Source organism: Lathyrus oleraceus, chromosome 7 (assembly GCF_024323335.1).
Source record: "Lathyrus oleraceus cultivar Zhongwan6 chromosome 7, CAAS_Psat_ZW6_1.0, whole genome shotgun sequence".
NCBI lineage: Eukaryota > Viridiplantae > Streptophyta > Magnoliopsida > Fabales > Fabaceae > Lathyrus > Lathyrus oleraceus.
The window spans coordinates 209,619,626-209,647,325 of NC_066585.1; positions in this window are offsets into that span (position 1 = coordinate 209,619,626).

The window sequence follows — 27,700 nt, forward strand, 5'->3', positions numbered from 1 at the left end:
CACCGCACTTTTATTTATCCAAAGGACTGGCTAAAAAGCGAACAAAAGCCTAAGAAGTTTTACACATAGAAAACTAATGAAAAGATCAGAGAATCTGGGTAAGGGGTAAATTACGCAATGGGAAGGTGTTAGGCACCCATCATGTCCTAGGTACTCCTAGGGAGCCTTTTTCACACTTGTTGTATAAAAATGTTTATTTGTTTATGACATATTGTGCAAACATGAATGGGAAGATGAGAAAAGAATGTACAATTTTATTATTTTTGTGTTTGAACGGATGAACCCGTTGCCTACGTACCTTTCCATAAAAGGTAAGGATCAAAACGCCGTAGTTCGGCTAAAAGATTTCCAAAATATCAGTGGGTTCATTTTAAAACAAGAGCACTAAGGTCTTTCGTTATCCACGGGAGAAAACTCCACCTGAATCAACAATCCACCATGTGAGAAAAGCTTCGACGTACTAGAGGGGTTAACCCTGTTTTCAGTACGGAAGTCTTACAGTTCGATCACTAAGGACAGAAGGCGAGGTAACATCAGCTAACTAGGATAAATCAAACCTATGGCTAATGCATGAAAACATGTGAGAAGTGGGCTTAGGCCACAAAAGCCATTGAGTGAGTGAGATTAATTGATTTGAGTATTCACAAAATATGGTCAAAGTATGATTAAAGGTTCAATTCAGAAAGAAGTGTTATGAAAAGTGAAGTTTGCAAATCAAGGACTTAAGGTCCAAGTTTCTAATTTGAAAAGACATGAAAATGTTTGCACAACATGCATTTACAAGTTTTTAAAAGTCCGCAAGTGAAAAGGGGTTTAGAAACAAAAGGGTGGGGATGAAGGAGTGTAAAACTTCCTAGAAGTTCACCTCTTGAAATCATATAGAAGATGATTCAAGTGTGTCCTTTGGAATGAGGCAATAAAGCAAGTAAGCAAATAAAAAGCAAGATGATACCGGATGCCAATCAATGGACTTATACCAATCCCACAAACAAAGGTGGATACCGGTGTCATACCCCAAAATTTGCCCGTTGATATTACAAAGCATTTTCCAAGACCCTCCGACTTGTTCCCCAAGGCACTGACATCCCAAAGGAACGAAGGCCCAGCTCACGAATGGCCCAATCTAGAAAATGGCCCAAAACTGGCCTGTTCGCTACACGCTCGCCTAGCGAACGTTACGTTCGCTACACGCTCGCCTAGCGAACGTTCGCTACACGCTCGCCTAGCGAAGCAAACGTTCGCTACCAGCTCGCCTAGCGAGGCTGACAGACAACAAAAAATTTCGGGCTTCGTTCTGAGCCTATTAGGTCATGAAAAAGGGCATTATAAATACCAGCACTTCAGTAATGAAAAGGAGGACGAAAAACAGAGGGAGACAGACGAAAACCCTGGCACAAAAACCCTGGAGGCTACTTTAGAAACCCTGAAGGCCGCTCCTCCGCTCCGAAGCTACCACCGCCCAATTCAATCCGGCTCGCCAATTCAAGGTTGCAATTCGATTGCAAACAGGTTTACATTACTATTATTGCTTTATTTTCTTAATTTGCATGTGATACCGCTTTATGTTCTTAACTTGTATGTGATATTATAATTGAATTCATAAACATATTTGAGGTTTTGCATGTGAATTTAAGTGTGCCTGAATATTGTGAATGTTGAACCATATAATTATGTGTTGGATGCCATAAGCCATGCCGCAGGTTGAAGTCATATTGTTCTGAAATTCAAAACCCGCAGCCGCTCGCTAGCACATCGCTAAGCGAGCATGTAGCGAGCATTCGCTAGGCCTTCGCTAGGCGAGGCAGAGGCGAACGGGATAACCGCTTATATTTCATTTGTTCTGTGCTATGCTTCTCTGATCTGTTCCCGTATCCTCATACATTGTTTTGCATGACATTTTTGCTGCTGTGTTTCTTTTGCGGTGTAATCCTCGATTGCACCATGATTTGGTATGCTAACCCGTTTGTTGAATTTTTGCAAAGGTTCATATGTCCCAGAAAAGAGATCGTCGTTTAGGTCTTCCACTTTATTTGTGGGATACCCTTGTGGAGACTCACCCTAAATTACTTAATTAATTTTAATGTGTTAATTTTAATGTATTAATTTTAATGTATTAATTTTAATGTATTGGTTTTAATATGGAGGCTCGTCCTAATTACCTAATTGACTTTAAAATATTGCCTTTAAATAAGTGATCTTGGACCTCTCTTTGCTGCCCTACGGTATTACGGTATAACGGTCATGTCCCGCGAATGTAGGGATACACTTAGCAAAGACCCTTCGATTAAATCATCATAAAATCAATCATGGTCCCTCGGATGTTGCCTTCGAAAATACGATTTTGTCCCTCGATGACCCTTCGGTGTAGCCTACGGTTAAATGATGATCGTCCCTTCGAATGCTAAGGTATCCTTACAACTGTTGCCTTCAATGACCTATCGATGACCCTTAAACATCCAAAGGGTAAAATTACTTACTTCTCAATAGTAAGGACAGTTTTACCCTCATAAGGATAGGAAACGTTCATAACGACCTTAGGAAGGTATAACTCTCAATTACTGGATCCTAACCTAAAATATTTTCAACACCTCACACCTTTCAAAACCTCTTTTGGAAAATCACCACTTGGTATACATTCATACTAGAATCATTACCAAGTTACATTTTTCTAAACCGTTTTCAAAATCAAACGAGATAAATACTTTGTATACATTCATACGAGAATCATTACAAAGTTAAACTCTCTTTTCGAAACATTTTTAAACAATTCACCAACACTTTTCAGACAAAAATATAAGTGATCCAGCAATTAAGAGCCCATGGATAACCATGGATACAAAGGGTGCTAATACCTTCCCTTTGTATAATGTACCTCCCGAACCCAAAATCTATTGAGGTCTTTCCTGTTCTTTTCCACCTTTCCTTATTGGATAAAAGAAAAGTCGGTGGCGACTCTTGCTATCCGCGACATTGCGATAAAAAGCAAAACACCCCAAGTCAGTTCACCGTATGACAGAACTGGCGACTCTGCTGGGGACACTTTAAAAAGAGAGGTTACCGTAAAAACAAGATCACTTATTTAAAATTGTCTGATTTACTTTTAAGGGATTGCTTGGGTATTCTTGAGTGAAAGATCCTACACCCGGATCTAGTGTACCCTAAGTAAGTAGCAATAGATCATCGCGACTATCCGGCGTATACTGGAATGGTCAAAATGATAGCTACGGTTAATGTGACACTTTGGATGTCCTGATGTTCCTCATGTTTACTTGAGGAAAAATTTGGCTTCCGCGTGGTGTCATCAAAGCATTAACCAGACCTTTAGAACCCTAATTGACTTACCCTGGCCATTAGAAAGTAGTGAGATAACTGACTTCGGTTCCGACTGGGGTTGGTTGAGACTCGATACTACACTCTTTGAGATTGGACTTTAGGGAAGCTTCGGTCAACCACTTGGTGTTGCACTGAAGTGGACTTAAAGGAAGGTCGATGATCTGAGATCCTTTTAGAATCCGGTTACTATTCTAGGACAGGTTGAACCAACTAAACTTCAGTGGGGAGGGTACTTACCTATAGAACTCATGCAAGCCTTAAAACCTAGGAATGATGGTTGTGTGACTTGCTTGTGCTTGTTATTTATTTAACCTCATAACATCATAACATCATAACATCATGACATCATAACATTGTACTAACCATTTCAAGGACTTAGGGATTTAACTTTGCTCTGTTTTGTATGAAAAAAAAAACAAAAAAAAAACAAAAAAAAAGTTTCCCTTTTCGGTAGTTTATGCAAAGTTAAATTCCAAAAGGCCTTGAAAACATTTCATGCATTGCATAGCATAACATAGCATAACAGGTACTCTAAAGGGATCAGTGTTCTCACGGTTTTCCTCCAAACAGAAAAATGGACCTCGAACAAACTGTCAAGGATCTCCATGCTCAGAATGCTCAACTCCAGGAGATGATCTTGAACTTATCCAGGGGGCAGGAGGAACTGAAGGCTCTTTTGCTCGAGAAAAAGAAAGACCAGAAACCTGTGAGGCACATTAACCCGGGAAGAAGGCAGTTTACGAAGATCAATATGACTTTAGCACAGGCACTGCAGGGTATGCTAAAAGCAAATTTAATTACCCTCAGAGATCCTCCTGCAAAACCCAACACTACTTCTCCTCGTTATAATCCCAATGCCAGGTGTGCATATCACTCCGATAGCCCCGGGCATGATACAAACAATTGTTGGTCGTTGAAGAACAAAATTCAGGATATGATCGACGCCGGAGAATTTGAATTTGATCCGCCTGAGACTCCTAATGTCATCACTGCCCCTCTGCCTAATCAAGATGAGACTGTCAATGCTGTGGAAGATACTGATAACGATTATGACTTGGATAGCTGGATTTTCCCAACAATTGGTGACGGACCCAATAATTGGAAGGCTGAAGACACTATCCTGATTTCCTTTAGTCAGGAGTAATTGTTATTGCTATTTTTGTGTTTCAAAGCATTGTGTCTATACCCGGGGCATAATAGCTAATTTTTCAAGGGTTTTGTCATTTCATAAGCATATTCATATTCAATAAATCAATGGACTTTTTGCATTCAAATATTGCGCTCTTTATCTTTCCTGTCATTTTTTTCAAAACAAGCTATGTTTTCTTGCACACACGCACGTAACAATTTGCCGATCCATATCCACTCTGGATCCTGTTGGTAATGACTCTGCTACTGTTCATTATGACTTTGAAAATCCGATCTACCAAGCCGAGGATGGAAGTGAGGAAGATTGTGAAGTCCCTAGAGAACTTTCCAGACTGGTACTACAAAAGACTATACAGCCGCATGAGGAATCAATTGAAATTGTAAATCTGGGTACTGAAATAAACAAGAGAGAAGTCAGAAGTTTCTTGGGGCACTCGAATTACATTGCCCGATTCATTCCACACTTGACTGCTACTTGCAAACCCCTCTTCAAATTACTAAGAAAAAATCAAGAGATGGTATGGAGTGATGAATGGCAAAATCAAGAAATATCTCCAAGAACCTCCAATTCTAATGCTACCAGTTGAAGGAAGACCTCTAATCATGTATTTGGCAGTGTTAGAAAATTCAATAAGGTGGGCTGGGGCAACATGACGAGTCTGGTCGAAAAGAGCATGTCATACACTGCCTTAGCAAAAGGTACCGACTGTGAAACAAGATACTCACGGCTCGAGAAAGCTTGCTACGCTTTGGCCTAGGCTGCTCGCCGACTAAGACAGTCTATGTTGAATCATACCACTTTATTGATTTCTAAAATGGATTCTATCAAATATCTACTTGAGAAACCTGCTGTCTCCTGAGAGAGTTATCACTGATAATGGTACTAAACTGAACTCTACACGCAGTTCAAAATAAAACACCATAACTCTTCTCCGTACCGGCCAAAGACGAATGACGCCGTGGAGGCTGCTAACAATATCAAGAATATAACAGTAACATACAAAGACTGGCATGAGATGTTACCTTTTGCTCTTCATGGTTACCGCACTTCGACAGGGGCAACCCCTTTCTCTTTAGTCTATGGAATGGAAGCCGTTTTACCAGTGGAAGTTCAGATTCCCTCTCTAAGAATTATGAAAGATGCAGGCTTAGATGAGGATGAATGGATTCAAACTCGACTCGATCAGATAAATTTGATTGATGAAAAGAGACTTGCGGCTGTTTGTCATGGGCAGATATATCAGAAGCGCATGACCCAAGCATTTAACAAAAGAGTTAAGAGACAGGTGTACCAACTGGGCGACTTGGTGGTCAAGCGTATCATTCTACCACAAAGTGATCCCAGGGGCAAATGGATTCCCACATACGAAGGGCCATTTGTGGTTAAGAAAGTATTCTCTGGTGGAGCCATGATACTTGCTACAATGGATGGCGAAGACTTCCCGCATCCCGTGAACGCAGACATAGTCAAAAAATACTACGCATAACAGAGACCCGCTAGGTCGACGTACCTAGGCAAAAGTAAGGGCATCCCGGCGAACCAAAAGGGTTCGGGCAAAAATTAGGGATAAATATATAAAGACGTACACCCGGCAAGTCGAAAACCTGAAAAGGCGGCTTGGGCAAGAAGGGGTATCCCGGTGGACTGAAAACCTGAAAAGGTGGTCCAGGCAAAAATTAGGGATTAAAGCGTATGACTATGTCCCGTTCTCTGTCAGCTTCAACCAAGTTCAAGGGACTGAACAAGCCAATCACTTCTATCCGACAGCAGGAGATGAGATGCTTGAAGACATAATGACAGTAGTGGAGTTAAAATCAATAGGTTTTTTTTCCTCATAGCTTCTCTTTGTTCCCTTGACAATTTCCTCTTACTAGGATTTCTGTCTCCTTGTACTCAAATCGCCTATTTACAGGCCCTCTTTCAAAATCAATACAATGTCATTTCCAAAAAGATGCTTTTGTTTTACCTTTTCTGTTTTGTTTGCGTAAATGTCCATTGATTTACTTTGAATTGATTTATGCATTTGAATATGATCAATGTTTACAAAAATACATGCCTAAAATAGAAATAGCGATTACTACAAGACTTCAGGACCAAGGAGAAGGTCTAACCATGCTTTCCAATGAATCCGTTGCCAATTCTATTCCCCGGCTAAGCCAGTTATTCCCCAGAAGAACTTGCCATCAGACCGACAGGTCATCTCTTCCATCCCCAGCCAGGCTCTGTTGAGTGTTTCCATCGTCAGACAGAAATCAAGTATCCCCCAGCTGAGACAGGGTCATCAATACAAATATCTCCGACCCGAAGACTGAGATTTGTTTCCCCAGTAGAGTCCCCTGGAAGAACGTTTCAGACACATAGTGCATTCATTACATCACTTCACATCACATACCTACATACAATGTTCATTCCGCATCATATACATTACATCATTTCATAACATATACATGCATACAATGTTCGCATTTATTTCAGACGCATAATTCATTCATTACATCATTTCGCATGCATACAACATTTGCATCTCATGCATCATGACATGGCATGAAGCTAACTTTATTTTTCAGGTCAATTATCCTCCTGACACAGTCAAAATAAAGGTCCATTCAGACGGGCATCTTTATCAATTACATTCAAGATTCAACTATATCCCTCAGATACTGCCTAGCATATGGTACATTCCGAGGTGTAGTCTAGCATACGACTACTTTCTTCTTCAGATACATCTTTCAGATATACTCCATGTCCACATTCATTCTGACATCCTCCTAACGATGGCATCTATAAGCCCATCCCAAATATTCATTGCAAATACAGCATACACAAATACTATCAGATATGGCCTACCGTACGGTTCTTTCTGATTCAGCCCAACATATGACTCCTTCCACTCAGATACGATCTAACGGACGATCCATTCTGATCTTCAACTATCCCAACACGGTCTAATGTACGACCCAGTTGGACCTTCACTTCTCAGGTACTGCCTAGCATACGGTCCATCCTGATTCATCTCAACACATGACTCCTTCAACTCAGATACGATCTAGCGTACGATCCATTCTGACCTTCAATAACTCAAAGACAGTCTAATGTACGACCAAGTTAGACCTTCAAATCTTCAAATACCACTCAAATACAGTCTAATGTACGACCAAGTTAGACCTTCAAGTCGGATTCTGCCCAGATACAGTCTAATGTACGACCAAGTTAGACCTTCAGGTCGGATTCTGCCCAGATACAGTCTAATGTACGACCAAGTTAGACCAGATTCTGCTCAGTGACAGTCTAGTGTACGACCAAGTTAGACCGTCAAGTCCTCGGACAACTCAGATAAGGTTTAATGTACGACCAAGTTAGACCTTTATCTCCTCAGATGCTACCTTCGGACAGGTACATTTCTGAATGGTAGTCTAGTATACGGCTACTCCCTTACTCGGATGCTACCTTCGGACAGGTACATTTCTGAATGGTAGTCTAGTATACGACTACTCCCTTACTCAGATGCTACCTTTGGACAGGTACATTTCTGAATGGTAGTCTAGTATACGGCTACTCCCTTACTCAGATGCTACCTTCGGACAGGTACATTTCTGAATGGTAGTCTAGTATACGGCTACTCCCTTACTCAGATGCTACCTTCGGACAGGTACATTTCTGAATGGTAGTCTAGTATACGGCTACTCTCTTACTCAGATGCTACCTTCGGACAGGTACATTTCTGAATGGTAGTCTAGTATACGACTACTCCCTTACTCAGATGCTACCTTCGGACAGGTACATTTCTGAATGGTAGTCTAGTATACGGCTACTCCCTTACTCAGATGCTACCTTCGGACAGGTACATTTCTGAATGGTAGTCTAGTATACGGCTACTCCCTTACTCAGATGCTACCTTCGGACAGGTACATTTCTGAATGGTAGTCTAGTATACGACTACTCCCTTACTCAGATGCTACCTTCGGACAGGTACATTTCTGAATGGTAGTCTAGTATACGACTACTCCCTTACTCAGATGCTACCTTCGGACAGGTACATTTCTGAATGGTAGTCTAGTATACGGCTACTCCCTTACTCAGATGCTACCTTCGGACAGGTACATTTCTGAATGGTAGTCTAGTATACGGCTACTCCCTTACTCAGATGCTACCTTCGGACAGGTACATTTCTGAATGGTAGTCTAGTATACGACTACTCTCTTACTCAGATGCTACCTTCGGACAGGTACATTTCTGAATGGTAGTCTAGTACACGACTACTCCCCTTTCAGCAGATTCAGCCTAACGGACAGCTCATTCTGCAGCTCAGATGCGATCTAGCGTACGATCCATTCTGATCTTTCATCCCCGGCAAAGTCATCCGCCTAATGAACAACTCACTCTGGTATTCAGACACGGTCTAACGTACGATCCATTCTGATCCCTTATCCCCAGCAGTATATAGCATACTCTGACTCCCCAGCGAAGTCGACAGCATAATGGATGACTCACTATACGGCCTAGCGTATGACCCGGTGACACCCATGTCTCCAGATATCGTCTAACGTACGACACAATCTGGAAATCTCGTCATCGAACCTCCTGGATGGCATCTTTAAGCCCATCTCCATCAAGACTAATGGACAAGCGTAAATTTTTGGGGCATTCTAGTGTTCAATAATCTTTCACCTCCAGACCACGAACGGCATACTCGGCATTCTAACTCTCTCGGTTCAAGAATATTGAACAGGGGCAGCTGTCATACCCCAAAATTTGCCCGTTGATATTACAAAGCATTTTCCAAGACCCTCCGACTTGTTCCCCAAGGCACTGACATCCCAAAGGAACGAAGGCCCAGCTCACGAATGGCCCAATCTAGAAAATGGCCCAAAACTGGCCTGTTCGCTACACGCTCGCCTAGCGAACGTTACGTTCGCTACACGCTCGCCTAGCGAAGCAAACGTTCGCTACCAGCTCGCCTAGCGAGGCTGACAGACAACAAAAAATTTCGGGCTTCGTTCTGAGCCTATTAGGTCATGAAAAAGGGCATTATAAATACCAGCACTTCAGTAATGAAAAGGAGGACGAAAAACAGAGGGAGACAGACGAAAACCCTGGCACAAAAACCCTGGAGGCTACTTTAGAAACCCTGAAGGCCGCTCCTCCGCTCCGAAGCTACCACCGCCCAATTCAATCCGGCTCGCCAATTCAAGGTTGCAATTCGATTGCAAACAGGTTTGCATTACTATTATTGCTTTATTTTCTTAATTTGCATGTGATACCGCTTTATGTTCTTAACTTGTATGTGATATTATAATTGAATTCATAAACATATTTGAGGTTTTGCATGTGAATTTAAGTGTGCCTGAATATTGTGAATGCTGAACCATATAATTATGTGTTGGATGCCATAAGCCATGCCGCAGGTTGAAGTCATATTGTTCTAAAATTCAAAACCCGCAGCCGCTCGCTAGCACATCGCTAAGCGAGCATGTAGCGAGCATTCGCTAGGCCTTCGCTAGGCGAGGCAGAGGCGAACGGGATAACCGCTTATATTTCGTTTGTTCTGTGCTATGCTTCTCTGATCTGTTCCCGTATCCTCATACATTGTTTTGCATGACATTTTTGCTGCTGTGTTTCTTTTGCGGTGTAATCCTCGATTGCACCATGATTTGGTATGCTAACCCGTTTGTTGAATTTTTGCAAAGGTTCATATGTCCCAGAAAAGAGATCGTCGTTTAGGTCTTCCACTTTATTTGTGGGATACCCTTGTGGAGACTCACCCTAAATTACTTAATTAATTTTAATGTGTTAATTTTAATGTATTAATTTTAATGTATTAATTTTAATGTATTGGTTTTAATATGGAGGCTCGTCCTAATTACCTAATTGACTTTAAAATATTGCCTTTAAATAAGTGATCTTGGACCTCTCTTTGCTGCCCTACGGTATTACGGTATAACGGTCATGTCCCGCGAATGTAGGGATACACTTAGCAAAGACCCTTCGATTAAATCATCATAAAATCAATCATGGTCCCTCGGATGTTGCCTTCGAAAATACGATTTTGTCCCTCGATGACCCTTCGGTGTAGCCTACGGTTAAATGATGATCGTCCCTTCGAATGCTAAGGTATCCTTACAACTGTTGCCTTCAATGACCTATCGATGACCCTACGGTGACCCTTAAACATCCAAAGGGTAAAATTACTTACTTCTCAATAGTAAGGACAGTTTTACCCTCATAAGGATAGGAAACGTTCATAACGACCTTAGGAAGGTATAACTCTCAATTACTGGATCCTAACCTAAAATATTTTCAACACCTCACACCTTTCAAAACCTCTTTTGGAAAATCACCACTTGGTATACATTCATACTAGAATCATTACCAAGTTACATTTTTCTAAACCGTTTTCAAAATCAAACGAGATAAATACTTTGTATACATTCATACGAGAATCATTACAAAGTTAAACTCTCTTTTCGAAACATTTTTAAACAATTCACCAACACTTTTCAGACAAAAATATAAGTGATCCAGCAATTAAGAGCCCATGGATAACCATGGATACAAAGGGTGCTAATACCTTCCCTTTGTATAATGTACCTCCCGAACCCAAAATCTATTGAGGTCTTTCCTGTTCTTTTCCACCTTTCCTTATTGGATAAAAGAAAAGTCGGTGGCGACTCTTGCTATCCGCGACATTGCGATAAAAAGCAAAACACCCCAAGTCAGTTCACCGTATGACAACCGGATACCAATAGATGGATTTACACCAATCTCCTAAAACAAAACGATGATACCGGATGCCAATAAATGGACTTACTCCAATCCCACAAAGCAAAAACAAAACAAAAGGGTGGATACCGGATGCCAATCAACTGGACTTATACCAATCTCCAACAGATGATCATGGGAGTACAAATGCCAACAACATGGTCTTACAATTGTATCCTCACATACAACAACAAACAGAAGCACTAAGCAAAGAGGACATAAGTGGCCAATGAAATGGTCTTACACTCAATCCCTTCCAAATCATAGGAACAGAAGCCAAAGAATGGACTTATAGCTGATTCCTCAATGGGCAAACCAAAGATGGTCACAAAGATATGAGATGATGATCATGCTATAATGAGCAATTAATGATGATAAATGCACAAAGGCAAACAAGTAAACATGTACAGATAAAGCAATCAGTCAAACAAAGTCAATTAGCACTCACTATAACCAAGCAATTAGGCTCAAGCAAGGGTTAGACTATAAAGTCAACTGGAATGGTGTAAGTGGTGCTCTTAACCTTAACATTGAGAGTTAAGGTGAAGCAGATGAAAGGATATGAGGGGTGTGCCTCATCACTCTTATCCCTGGTCAGGGAGAGCATTGAATATCAGAAGGTGTGGGAGTTCAGAAAGTTGGAACTCTCTCCACAAGTTAATGACTCTATAGATCTTGGGTTAGGATCCACAATGCTACAACATGTAATGTGAGCAAAGGGAAGACACACAGAATAGTAGGAGATGGACTACACATCTCTTCTATCTACCAATTGCCTTATTCAAAGGACTTTTCCTGCTTGGGGACAAAGATAAACAATCACAAACATTGCCTCTTAAGGAGGACTTCAGACAGGTGCCTGGCTAAGTAACAAGCCAGGTCTTCCAGACTACATGGAGATAAGAGATTCTACCTCAATGCTTAAGCTATCAAGCAAAGCAATAGCAAGTTCACAAGGGAACTATAGCAACTAATGTACCTGAAATCAATCCAATTCCATTAGTACTCAAGTCACAAAAGTCAAAACAAACAAGATATGAACCAACAGTCAATACAATCAATCACATGTGCAAAGCACAAGCTCAAAGCAAATGAGCTAGAGGCATCCTACAAAACAAACCAAGTTAGTCCATAACAATCAAATAAACCAAAATCAGTCAACTTGAATTAATCTCCTTAAAGCAATTGCTCCTTATCCTGAAAATCAACTCAAACATGAGAAGTAGACCACTAGGACAAAGCCTAGGGTCAAAGAAGGAGAAATAAACCAAAACAGAACATGAAAGTTGATCAAAATCAAGATTAATCAAATAAGAACAAAATCTAGTTGGTCTCATGCCAAAACTATGCACTAAATCCATTTCACAAGCAAAACATGTCAAACTAGGCAAGTTGAGAACTCATTGATGTAAACAGAATGAACACAAGCATATCAATACCAAAGTGGCTCAATAAATTCCAAGAAAAATCATGCTTAAACAGAACACATTGAATGAGCAACACACCAAAATTCAAACCATTTAGATAAAGGGAAGCAAGTCATTTAAAATCCCTAAGTCATGGTATACAAAGACAAGCTCATACAAGGCACCAAATCATGCATCAACTTCAAGCAATCATAAAACAGAAACCAAACATGATAAATGAATGAGACCAAAGCCATAGCAAACTTCAAGATGTCTATAATACGCATGCCAAATTTTAGGTCCATCCAATAAACACCAAGGATCTCACAAATCATATAAGATCATGACTCACAAAAGGTCAACAATTGGTCAAACAGAGGAGAAATTCTCAAACAAATAGAAAATGCATTCAAACATTCCAGGAAAAATCACAAGCAAACTCAACATCCACAAGTATCAACATGCAAAATTCCAGATCAATTCAAGTTCAATAGGCATAGTAAATAAAATCAAGAACATGAACAAGAAATGGTGTGACATACATTGTCACACCTCCAAAGATCAGGTCATATCTCACAATCCAGAAATGAAAAAATCACAAACTATATACCAAAATGACCAGGAATGAGTCTAGATTATGCATGTAAAATTTCAAGAATTTTGGATCAACCATCATGATTTCACAAATGAAATGTCAAGCATTGTGCAAGAAATGGCATGTGAGAACAAACCCTAGGTAATTATTTTTTCCAGCCGTGCACAAATTTATTAAAAATCATCAAAAAATAAAGGACATTACAAGGATCATGGTGGAAAAAATCTCAAGTGAATTGGACAAATATTTTGTGAGTTATTGATTTTTGAATGTGAAAGAAAAATAAAAAAATGTATGGAAAGGCATGTGAAACATGGAAGGCTTAATTGGAATAAAAGGCAAAAGGCAACATATGAATGCTATGGCGCGGAATCGAACCGCTGAGGATTTCAAATATGGCGCCCACTTAATGAAACGCTGCGTTTCATTAAGTGAGGTGGCACGCTACCACTGGTCACATGGCGCACAAACACAACAAAAGCATGCAAACATGGATTATGAAGATTGAAACGCGATCTGGAAGTGAAATTCAAACATTCATCATCATCTTCATGTTGTTCATCACGCTCATGAACTTTTCATCACAGAAATCAACAAGCAATATACCAATCGAATCATCTCATCATGCACAGCATTAATCCAGCATTGATTTAACCTAATTTTACTCATAGCAAAAGAATCGATCCAAAGAAGTTCTAACAACCAAACTTTAAATCAAGATAACTTCCTTAATATCTAATGAAAATGCACGATTCAAAGTTCAACATGTTCAGCAACAAAAGATCTACCAAAGCCACATGATAATTGTGAGAATTGGAGTGGTCGAGGTTTACCTTGATGATGATGCAGCAGCTGGATTCGTGCTCCTCAAGGCCAAAAAATGAAAAACAGTTGCTCAATGATGATGAGGCAGATGATAGAAGGCAAGGAAACAACTCAACAGTGCTTAAACTCGTAGAAATCTCAAAATGCCATGAACATGCTCAAGCTTCAACAGTTGCAATCTTCAAGAATTTTCCACACTTCTTCTTCAACAGATCTCCAATAACACCTGTAGATGATGATCAACACAAGCACAAGCAAAAAGAATGATGGAATTTGATGAACAAAGTGAAAAAAAGTTTGAGAGAATTTGAGAGATTTTGAGAGAATTTCGAGTTTGGATCTGAATTTGTGATTGTTGATGCAGAATTCTGTTATGATTAGTGCTTTATACCACCTGTTAATCCAGTTTGTTAAACATGATTAGGCAAAATGCAATGGATTAGTGAATTGAGCATATTATGTAATTTGGCCAAAATGCCCTCATGCTTATGTGACCAATGGAACAGTGTAATTTCACTTGCAGCAAGTCACAATTTCTGTTTTAAGGCAATGGCAATTGGTTTGGAGTGAAAATTATGTGTACTTTTCAAAATCACCTTTTTCCCACCAAAAATTGAAATGGAGTCACTTGAAAAATGCACTTTTTGTGTGATGATTTTTGATGAAATGTGATGAAGGATTATGATAGAGCATGTCAAATGGAGATTGTAGCAAAAAACCCCACTCAATTTGGCCAAATGGTGTGAAAGTTATCCAAGCTTGAAGTTCAAAATTTCTTGACAATGATTTGATCATATCTTGCCAACCATAAGTGAGAAATGGATGTTCTTGGACTTTTTGGAAAGGTGAGAGCAAGATCTTCAACTTTCATGTTGGACAAAATTTGATTTGAAGCTTGCTTGATGATGTAAAGTTGAGGAGAAGACCTTTCCATTTTTGGCAGTTTGAAATTACAGGTCACTTACTATTTTTGGAAACTTTCCATCTGACCTCAAATTCTTCAATGTTGGTTTTTGAAATGTTATATGAGGCTTGTATGGACATGAATGAGACCTTTGTAACCATCTCACACCTTCAAATCCCAGATTAAATGCACAGTTGACCACAGTTGACTTTGCTAGGGTTTCAGTTGACTGAGCCATGTTCTGATGAATTCCAAGCCTCTACCACTTGAGATCTTGATTACAAATGATATCACAACTCATATGAACTCTTGATGGATGATCATGGTGCCCAAATTCTCAAGAATGGCCACCATCTATGGCTCACTGAATGCCTTTGACTGGCTTGACCTAATGGTTGCTTCATCTGCAAGTAACAAGGTTAGATGACAATATTTTTGTACTTTTGGTTAGTAAACAAATGAAAAGCAATGATATACAAATGCTAGACATGCTTGGTGATCAAGAATCACATTCACAAGATAACCCACCCACTAGGAAAGGAGGCAAAGGTGTACAATGATCCTTGAGGCAATGATATGATATGATATGATATGATATGATGCCATGAGGGATCTTAGGGACAAAATTGGGGTCTTACAGATGCCCCTATTTAAGGTCATTCTAGCCGGAGCAGTGAAGTTTAGAAATCTTCATCTCGACGCGGTAGAATGGGCTTAAATAACAGTAATGAGACAAATTTTGGGTCTCTAAGAGACCTCATAATGCAGATGTATGCATGCAAAAGACACAGACTCTGTGGGGATATGATTCACACAGAAGAAAAGACGATCCATCGGAGTAATTCACTCACCTGGAACAGAGACTCTAACAGGACTCTTATGGGGATAGAAAGAAAAAGAATGCGTGAGCAGGACACGACTCTGAGTTAGGGAAAGACAAAACAACAGACTGGAGACTTTACTGGGGAAGTAAAGGACTCAAACTGGGGAGAGGAAGCAATTCCAAAGGAAAACACTCCCATTGGGAAGACTCAAGCTGACTCACAAAATGCATGCACTGGGGAGAACACCAATACAGCAACACAAATAGAAACACAACTCCACTGGGGAAATCTAGAAAAGACTTTCCAGGGGAAGCCAAAGGATGAGATGTTACCGGCTAGTGAGTAACAAACTCAGGAAGAATGAATATATAAGACCGGTATAAGGGTGAGAGATATCAATCGACCAAACATCTGAGAAAGACCTGAAAAAGGTACGTAAACTCAGGAAAATCTGACTCCACAGGGGACCGAGGTCATAATAGGGAGCAGAAAGGAAGGAACACCAAGGATACCGAGGTATATACTAGGTGACCGACCAAGGCGTGAATTGGTGTGTGTTCCAAAACACTCATCATCCTGAAGAGAGCGAAAGCAAACTTGTTTATAGGATGGATATTTGGTTCTATAAAGAACGCAAATCTTACTCAATTGGGGAAACAACAAAGGATTCGACAAAAGAGTGCATGAGATATATTAACTATAGCCGTCAAAACGTAGATAATATTCTCGCATGGAAGATTATCCTGAACCGGATTGTAGGTTGTTTATAGGATAAAATCCGAAATCGTGAATTGGTTTGTGTTCCAAGACACTCATCACCCTGAAGAAAGCTAGAACAGCAATCCTGTTTATAGGATGGACATTCGATTCCACGAGGAATACGAATCTTACTCTGCGGAGAAAACAATCAAAAGATTGACCCAAGAGTAAAGGAGATATAACATTCATTACCGTCAGAACGTGGATAGTATACTCAAAAGGAAGATTATCCTTAACCGGGTTGTAGGTTGTTTATAGGATAAAAATCCGAAAATGTGAATTGGTTTGTGTTCCAAGACATTCATCATCCTGAAGAAAGCTAGAACAGCAGACTTGTTTATAGGATGGATATTCGATTCCACAAGGAATACGAATCTTACTCGACTGGGGAAACACGAAAGGCTTCGACCAAGGAGCGAATGAGATATATTATTCATAGCCGTCAAAACGTGAATAATAACCTCGCAGGGAAGATTATCCTGAACCGGGTTGTAGGTTGTTTATAGGATAAAAATCCGAAAAGAAAGGCATCGGGATACCAAACTGGGTATATAAAGATGACCAATCAAAGGGAGCAACAGACATTACCAACAAGAGGGTAAATGAAAGAAGACTCGCCGGGGATACATTGATGAAAATCAATGATCCGGGGAACACAATCACTGACAAACGGTGAAAGGACCCGCTAGGGATAAAATTGCTAGCATACGGCAATTATCCACAAGAGACTTGCTGGGGATATAAGTGCTTACTCAAGCAGCTTATCCAAACAAAGGGAAATCAACATCGAGAATCAGATGACGATAACCGCAAAGAGGGGATTACATCTACCAAAGAAGTTGGATAGAAAACTACAGAAGAGTAACTGTCATCGGTTGGGATGAACACCAAGTTAACTCCATCAGGGGAGAAAACGGGTTTATAACTACCGGGTTGTAGGTAGAAAAACCGCAAAGATAGGACTTACAACTGCTGGTTTGTAGGCAGAGGCCCAACAAGGTTCCACTGAAGAGAAGATGAATGAGCGCCGGTTAGTAAGCAACTATTCATTTATACTACAGGGAAGCGCGAGAGACAGTTGAAAAATGCCAATTTAGGATCGAACCAAAAAGGCGGACTGAATCAAGACTTAACCTAATGAGGATGTAACTCAAAAAGGAAAACCCGTCCCAATGTGTGTTGGGAGGGAACGGAAGTAACCGTCATCCACGAGGATATTCTCAGTGGGGAAAGGCATGAAAGGGTAGACACTTTCTGCTTAAGGGCTGACTCTATTTTGAGAGATTTAAACACCCGACATCTGCTTGGAGAGATCTATAAAGAAGATCTATACCACCATTAGCAGGAAACAACAAACAAAAGATATATGGCAAAAATGCAACATGAATATCTGAATGTTTATGAGTATGCATGAATATGCGTGATTTATGTTTGATGAATGCTGACAAAACAGACAATTCTAACAGAAACAGGTTCCAGGAATCAAACATCCGGTGCTATACTTCCAGAGGAAAACCAACTAGAAAGCCAATCTGCAGGAGATCCACATGCTGCAAAGCAAAGATCTGCGGGGAGGCAAAAGATCAGAGATATCACAAAATATCTGAATGATGGATCAACAAATCAACCCAACTGGGAACAGAAAGTCACAACAGGCATAAACAACCACAAAGACCAATCTGTCGGGGGAATGGGAGAAATCCCAAAACATCTGCAGGGGAACAAGAGCTCACTGCACAGGCGAGAACTGCTACGAAAGCAACTCCAAATAACTCCACTGGGGAACAACCCACAAAGGGAGAACAGATCATCCATGTAGAATCCAACTGCACGAGCAACTCTACTTGGGGATGATACAAGTATTCCATTGGAGAACAACCCACTGAGGGGGAAGCCAAGATCACACAAATAGATTCTGCAATAAGCCACTCTACTGGGGATCAAAAGCAATCAGGGGATCAACCAAATCTATGGATGATAGATCACCAACTGGCCCTACTGGGGAAACAGAGGTTTCAACTCTGGCAGAGATTCTGAGATTATACCACAGATACAATCCTGACTCTGTCGGGGATATCTATTCTTAGGGATTTTGCACAAATACAATCCACCAAACCACAAATCTACTGGCGGATCCACTGGGGATATTCACTGAGGAACCCACTGGGGATAATGGAGAACTGGGGATTAACCACCAACTGCTGACTCTTCTGAGGAACCACACCCACAACTGCTGAGGAGGAACACAATCACTACCCTGCTGCAGGGATAAGCACATTCTGATGGGGAGATAGCAACTCCGCTGGCAACTTGGCCGGGGAAGGGAGTATTGCTGGAACAAACGAAATCTTCCACAAGTGCTCTGCTCTGGGGATATATCACAGATCCCACTAGCGACTGTGCTGAGAAGAGAAGCAACAACTCTGCTTGCAACAATGCTGGGGAGAAACGGAGTACCTGGGTTCCAACCGCCAACTACCAAATCTATCACAAGGAGAACACCCATGATGGGGGAGAATACTGCTGGAGAAGGAAACGAAGTCTTCAACAAGCACTCTGATTGGGGAACAACCCCAACAAACAACCCTGCTTGGGGAACGACCCCAGCAACAAAGCAGGAGAAAGAGGATACAACCAATGCCAGGAATATGAACAAATGTCTTACCTGTTGGAAATCATGCCACCCTTGGGAGAGCACTGAGAAATTCTTAAGTATCCTTTCATCATTGTGAATGTTCACCTTGTTAAAACAACAATTTTGAAAATTCTTTGTTTAAAACAATGACATTTTATCAACTAAAACATGCAAAACATTTGTTGAATTGAAACAAATAAGAGTGCAAATAATGGGATAAAAAGCTCAAATTTATTTGATGGAATGGTAGCCTGCAAATGGCAAGACTCCCTAGATCTATACAAATTTGAAATCAGTGATATATATTGGAAGAGGGCTACATTGAACATAATGATCCTTTCTCTACCAATTTGAATCTCGATGTATTCGAAGCTTCAGTCGGCGACGAATCGAGAACCTCTGACGAAAAGACAGCTGTGGAACAGAAAGTCTTGTCAGGATGCAGTTACTTGCCAAATCCCTAATTTTTGCCTAGATTGCCCCAGGGTGAGGTACTCAATCTAGCGGGATGCAAATATATCCTTTTTTTTTCAAGTCTCTAATTTTTTTTGCCTGGATCACCCTTGCGGGTTCTCCACCGAGACGCTCATTTTTGCCTAAGCCGCCCTTTCGGGTTTTCAACTTAGCGAGTTATTCTGTTTTTCATTTGCATATACTTTTTTTTTAGGCAAAGTATTTCTTGACTGCATCTGAATTCATAGGACGAGTGAAATCCTCCCCATCCATTGTTGTAAGCATCAAAGCTCCGCCTGAAAAGGCTCTCTTAACAACATATGGACCCTCGTAGTTTGGAGTCTACTTGCCCCTGGAATCGGGCGCGAAAGACAAGACTTTCTTGAGCACGAGGTCACCTTCTCGGAACACACGAGGCTTGACCTTCTTATCGAATGCTTTCTTCATCCTTTGCTGATATAACTGACCATGACACATGGCAGTTAATCGCTTCTCTTCAATCAAATTCAACTGGTCATAACGACTCTGAATCCATTCAGCATCAGTCAACTTGGCTTCCATCAAGACTCTCATTGATGGGATCTCCACCTCTACTGGGAGAACAACTTCCATGCCGTAAACAAGAGAGAAAGGGGTTGCCCCTGTTGAAGTGCGTACATATGTACGATATCCATGCAAAGCAAATGGCAGCATCTCATGCCAATCTTTGTACGTAACAGTCATCTTCTGGATAATCTTCTTGATATTCTTATTAGCAGCTTCAACAGCCCCATTCATCTTGGGTCTGTAGGGAGAGGAATTATGGTGTGCAATCTTGAATTCAGCGCACAACTCATCCATCATCTTATTATTCAGATTAGATTCATTATCAGTAATGATCTTATCTGGCACACCATAACGGCAAATCAGCTGGTTCTTGATAAACTTCACAACCACCTGTCTGGTCACATTCGCATACGAAGCGGCCTCAACCCATTTGGTGAAGTAATCAATTGCTACGAGAATAAACCGGTGTCCGTTGGACGCTTTCGGCTCAATCATGCCAATCATGTCAATTCCCCACATAGAGAAAGGCCATGGTGATGAAATCACATTCAGAAGTGTCGGAGGAATATGAATCTTATCCGCATAAATCTGACACTTGTGGCATTTCTTCACATATTTGCAGCAGTCAGACTCCATTGTCAGCCAATAGTAGCCTGCTCTCAGCATCTTTCTAGCCATGGCATGTCCATTGGAATGAGTACCAAATGAACCCTCATGGACCTCAGTCATCAACAGGTTTGCTTCGTGTCTATCCACGCATCTGAGCAAAACCATGTCAAAATTTCTCTTATACAGCACTTCACCACTGAGGTAGAAACTGCCTGACAACCTTCTCAAAGTTTTCCTATCTTTCACAGATGCCCCAGGTGGGTATACCTGGTTCTGGAGAAAATTCTTGATATCAAAATACCAAGGCTTGTCATCAATCACTTCTTCGACTGCAAACACGTGAGCTGGTCTATCCAAGCGCATCACGTCAATGTTGGGAACTTCATTCCAATACTTGACCACAATCATTGAAGCAAGCGTAGCAAGAGCATCTGCCATCCGATTATCCTCTCGAGGAATATGATGAAAGTCAACTTCTGTAAAGAACGTTGAAATCCTTCTTGCATAATCTCTGTACGGAATGAGACCAGGCTGATTCGTCTCCCATTCTCCCTTGATCTGATTGACAACCAGGGCCGAATCACCATACACATCAAGATGCTTGATTCTCAAGTCAATGCATTCTTCCAGCCCCATAATACAAGCTTCATACTCTTCCATATTATTCGTGCATTTGAAAGTTAGCCTTGCTGTAAGCGGAATATGTGTGCCATGAGGAGTAATGATTACTGCCCCAATTCCATTTCCGTACTGATTAACAGCGCCATCAAACACCATCGTCCATCTGGAACCAGGTTCCGGACCTTCATCAAGTGTAGGCTCATCACAATCTTTCATATTCAAATACAGAATTTCCTCATCTGGGAAGTCATACTGAACTGACTGATGATCTTCAATCGGCTGGTGCGCTAAATGGTCAGCCAAGATACTACCTTTGATAGCTTTCTGAGCTCGATACTCGATATCATACTCAGACAACAACATCTGCCAACGGGCAATCCTCCCAGTTAAAGCAGGCTTCTCGAAAATATACTTGATTGGATCCATTCTGGATATCAACCAAGTTGTATAATTTATCATGTACTGGCGCAAACGCTTAGCAGCCCAAGCCAAAGCACATCACGTCTTCTCAAGCATGGAGTATCGAGACTCACAATCAGTAAACTTCTTACTGAGGTAGTAGATAGCAGACTCTTTCTTCCCTGATTCATCTTGTTGACCGAGTACACAACCCATCGAGTCTTCAAGAACAGTCAGATACATAATCAGAGGTCTTCCTTCCACAGGAGGAGACAACATCGGAGGTTCAGACAGATACTCTTTGATACTGTCGAAAGCTTTCTGGCAATCCTCGGTCCAATCATGAGACTGATCTTTCCGGAGGAGCTTGAATATCGGCGCACATGTGGCAGTCATGTGGGATATAAATCTGGAAATGTAGTTCAAGCGGCCAAGAAAACCTTGGACTTGCTTCTCAGTTTTGGGTGCAGGCATCTCTTGTATTGCTTTGACCTTTGCAGGATCAACCTCAATACCTCTTTCGCTTACCACAAAACCCAACAATTTGCCGGAACGGACTCCAAATGTACATTTGTTCGGATTCAGGCGAAGTCTAAACTTCCTCAGACGCTGAAAAAGCTTCAACAAATGCTCAATATGCTCAACTTCCGTTCGGGACTTAGCAATCATATCATCAACATGGACCTCTATCTCTTTGTGCATCATATCATGAAACAAGGTAGTCATATCTCGTTGATACGTGGCTCCAGCGTTCTTCAAACCGAAGGGCATCACTCGATAACAGAATGTTCCCCGAGGTGTGATGAATGTTGTCTTCTCCATATCTTCGGGTGCCATCTTGATTTGATTATATCCGTAAAATCCGTCCATAAAGGAAAAGACTTTGAATTTAGCTGTATTGTCTACCAACATGTCAATGTGTGGTAGAGGAAAATCATCTTTCGGACTAGCTTTATTCAAATCTCTGTAATCAACGCACATACGGACTTTTCCGTCCTTCTTAGGAACAGGCACAATGTTGGCCACCCATTGAGGATATGTAGAAGTCACCAGAAACCCCGCATCAATTTTCTTCTGAACTTCCTCTTTGATCTTCACTGCCATATCTGGATGAGTTCTTCTGAGCTTCTGCTTCACAGGCACGCACTCAGGCTTCAAAGGCAGGAAATGTTGCACAATATCTGTATCTAGACCCGGCATGTCTTCATATGACCAAGCAAAGATATCGGAATATTCTCGTAGCAAACTGATCAAACCTTCCTTGACAGACCCTTCAAGAAGTGCCCCAATCTTCACCAGACGAACACAATCCTCAGACCCCAAGTTGATTGTTTCCAGATCTTCAAGGTGCGGCTAAATGATCTTCTTCTCGTGCTCAAGGAGACGGGTAATCTCATCAGGAATCCTTTCAACATCATCTTCCTCTGCCTCAAATACAGGGGATTCAAAATTGGGAGATGGCATTGGATTATTATGTTCAATGGGTTTTAGAATCAACCTACATAATGATTTTGGTTAATAAAAAACTTTAGAATTTAAACAAACAAATCATTATGCAGATGAAAATGTTGCTTTTATTCTTGTTTTTATGGGTTTTTTGTGATCACTGATTTCATGCAAAAGCAAAAAGTGAAAACAAATGGAAAAACAAATGTTTGACAATGCATTAATTGAATGAAAACATCATTGTATATATGCTTTGCCAACAATGTCTTCACTTCTCCTTTTGGCATGGGAGAAGGGTTTTAAACAAAGTGAACAATTACTCTGATCTATGGATGACTGTAGGAACATCTACAGCGACCCAATTGTGGCAGACACCACCAGGAATGACGAAATTGTTCACGTCCTCTGCATCCTCTTCCAAGATAGCAGCAGCTTCTTCCTCGGGTTGATCATCATGGATGAATCCTCCACTCTTGAACAGACCTTGCTCATTAAATGCCCCAGAACAGTAGCCAATGCCAGCCCGGGATTTGTTGTCCTCAAGTTCAATCACCTTCCCTAAACCAGCAATTGCACCACATTCAATGGCCAGTTTTGCATCACGGTAGGAAGCAAATGAATGAGACTTCTTCTCGATTGGTTCATCAATAGATAAAGCCTGGAAAGGGGTTCCAACTTCATCCTCCGCGTTAATATATGAGAAAGAAGACAAGTGGCTAACCAGGAGAGCCTTTTCTCCCCCTACCACAACCAGTTTCTTGTTCTTGACAAATTTCAGCTTCTGGTGTAGGGTGGATGTCACGGCGCCAGCCTCGTGAATCCATGGTCTACCAAGGAGACATCTATAAGATGGGTGGATATCCATCACCTGGAAGGTAACTTGGAAATCACTTGGTCCAATCTTGATTGGGAGATCAACTTCCCCAATCACAGTCTTACGCGACCCATCAAATGCCTTCACAACGACACCACTCTGCCTCATGGGAGGCCCCTGATATGACAATCGAGAGAGTGTGGATTTCGGCAATACATTCAAAGACGATCCAGTGTCCACCAGCACGTTGGACATGGCATCAGACTTGCAATTCATAGATATGTGTAAAGCCATGTTGTGGTCTCTTCCCTCCTCAGGGAGATCAGCGTCACTAAAACTCAAAGTGTTGCAAGCAGTGATGTTTGCAACTATACCATCAAACTGTTCCACAGTGACGTCATGATCAACATATGCCAGATCCAATACCTTCTGCAGAGCCTCCCTATGGGGTTCTGAATTCAACAGCAGAGATAATACGGAGATTTTGGATGGCGTTTGTAGAAGCTGGTCTACAACATTGTACTCACTCTTTTTGATGAGCTTCAGCATCTCATCACATTCTTCATTCACAATGCCACTAGGGCCAACTGAAGAAGCAGGAGTCTTTTGTACAGAGGAGGAGGGTTGTCTGGCAACAGCAAGTGCCGGATTCTGAATATTAACAGCTGTCCCAACCGGACGTTCAACGGTATCAGAAACAACAGGAGCCTTGGGAGGCGCCGAAAACACGCGACCACTACGGGTCAGCCCGCTCACATCAGCAATATTTGTTACAGACGTTGAAGGCAAAGGCACTTCTACCCCATCTTCTACAGCAACGGGATTATATCTGAATGGAACAGCTTTGTCTGAAGAATAAGGCACAGGGCCTGCAGGCTTGATCACTAATGAAGGAGAGACCTTCGGCTTGCTGCTATCATAACGAATAACAACAGGCTCGGGTAACTTGAACACTGGTGAAATAACATTCACCTCCGGTTCATCCTCATCAACATTGCGATTCTGAAGAATCTCAATGGTACCCTCATCCATCAATTCTTGAAGCTCTCTTCGTACCTGATTGCAACCCAAACGGTTAACCGAGCAAATGCGGCATTTGTCGTGGTCATGCTCCATATGGCTGTACTGACACAGCAACTGATGTAATTCGACCAACGATTGTCTAATATGGCTTACATATTTGACCTTGTACTTTCCAGGACACCCCTGGACCATATTAACAGATTTCCCATGCGCGGGCAATGGGTTCTTTGTAACATTCGGGCTTGAGTCTTCGAAGCTCAGAATGCCACATCTCATCAGATCTTGCACTTTGGTCTTCAGCTGAAAACAGTTCTCTACATCATGGCCCGGAGCGCCAGAATGATAGACACAGTGCAGGTCAGGCTTATACCAGCACTGAGGGTTGACCGGTATAGCCGGAGGATCTCTTGGAGTAATCAGCTTCCTCTCTATTAAAGAGGGATACAATTCTGCATACGACATGGGAATCGGATCGAAACTGATCTTCTTCCTATCATAGTTCATGTTAGCCTGATTACTGGTACTACCACGAGGCTGGTAAGCCTGTTGCTGTGGACGGGATTGTTGCTGACGATACTGTTGAGAAGATTGTTGCTGATTGTGTTGTTGCTGCTGATATTGCTGGTGTTGCTGATGCTGATAATTGTCCCGGAAAACAGGCGCTACACTAGCTACCTGGTGCTGATGACGCACTGGCTTCCTCTTATCAGAGGGTCTCTTGGATTTAGCATGAGACTGCACAGCATGTGCCACTCCATCATTCTTCTTAAACGCCCCATACCGTTTAGAAGAGCCTTCATCTTTTGCTAAACGTCCTTCACAGACACCTTCCTCGAGACGCATCCCCATGTTCACCATCTCGGTGAAATCAGAGGGAGCACTTGCAACCATCCGCTCATAATAAAATGAGCTAAGAGTCTTCAAAAAGATCTTAGTCATCTCTTTCTCTTCCAGCGGTGGAGTAATCTGATCAGCCAACTCTCGCCACCTCTGGGCGTACTCCTTGAATGTCTCCTTATCCTTCTGGGACATAACCCTGAGTTGTTCACGATCAGGCGCCATATCAACATTGTATTTGTACTGCTTGACGAAGGCTTCGTCAAGATCATTGAAGGATCGGATATTAGCACTGTCCAAACTCATGTACCATCTGAGTGCAGCACCGGACAGACTGTCTTGAAAATAATGGATCAGAAGCTGATCATTATCAGTTTGGGTAGACATTTTCCTGGCGTACATGACCAGGTGAGCAAGAGGGCAGGTGTTCCCCTTATATTTTTCAAAGTCAGACACTTTGAACTTGATCGGTATCTTGACACCGGGAACAAGGCACAACTCGGAAGGAGACTTTCCGAACAAATCTTTTCCTCTGAGGGTCTTCAATTCCTTTCTCAGCTCAAGGAATTGGTCATTCATAGCATCCATCTTTTCATTAACATCCGGGCCCTCAGACGGCTCGGAATGATAGATGGTGTCGTCTACCCTAGGCATGGTATGCACGACAGGAGGAGCAGCAACAGGGACCGGGCTAGATGCCGGCATATGAGCAAAAGTTGGAGCGGGAATATCAGGCATGAAACCTGGAGGCATTCCCCAAGGAAATCCGGCTGGCATAGCATGAGGCACAAACTGAGCACTGGCAGCTGGCACTGTCGGAGCTACAATCTCTGAAATAACCGTCCTCTGGACAGGAGTTGCAGGCGGTTGAGAAGGTTGATCCTGAGCAGCAAGAAGTTGCTCCATCAAAGCGCCAAGTCTGGCGACCTCTTCTTTCAACTCACGCTTCTCTTGTTCCAACTGATCCATAACTCTGGCAGAATTGGCTCGAGTATAATACCGGTGAGTCAGCTTGTCTTCAAAATAAATGAAGAACACAGAGTTAGGACAAGAAGACCAGAAACAAGGTACCTGCTTATGCGAAATGATGCATGAAATGCTTGTGCAGATGCTTTGTTTTATTTTCAAGGAACCCTTAGGGTATTATTTGCAAATTTTTAAAGCATTTTAATTTCTCATGGAAAATATCTCATTCAATATATTTTGAACAAAGAAATACAGCATTTTTGATCATTACAAAGAGAAAAGGAAAATAACATCCTATGGATCCCTAGAACGAGATGCACACAACTTCTTGATCTCTCTCTCATAGGCTGCTTCCATATCCGCTTTCTCCTTAGCAAGTTGATCATACTTCCTCTTCCAGAACTTGGAAGACTGAGGAAGCAAAGAAGTCCAAGTATCATTCGGATCATCGATCACCCGATGCTCGAGAAACTCAATCAGAGCGTCCTTCTCCTTCAGCTGATGAAGCAACTCTTCTCTTTCACGGATCCAAGCACGTGAAAGGTCTTCCTCTCTCAACTCCTCTACATCTTGGTTAGGGAGGGTTGAAGGCCCAGCCACATCCAAAGGTGTAGGTCTCGGATGGTCATATGGCATCAGGTATACGGCAGCTCTCTGTCTGATCCAAGAGGTGTAAGGCTCCAAAGCAATGCAGTTCTTTGGACCCAACTCGTTCCTACTCTTCTTGCAGATCTTGCGCCACGCGCGGATAAATCTGGCTTTCAGGCCTTGGGGATCTTTACCCTCCTGAAAGAAC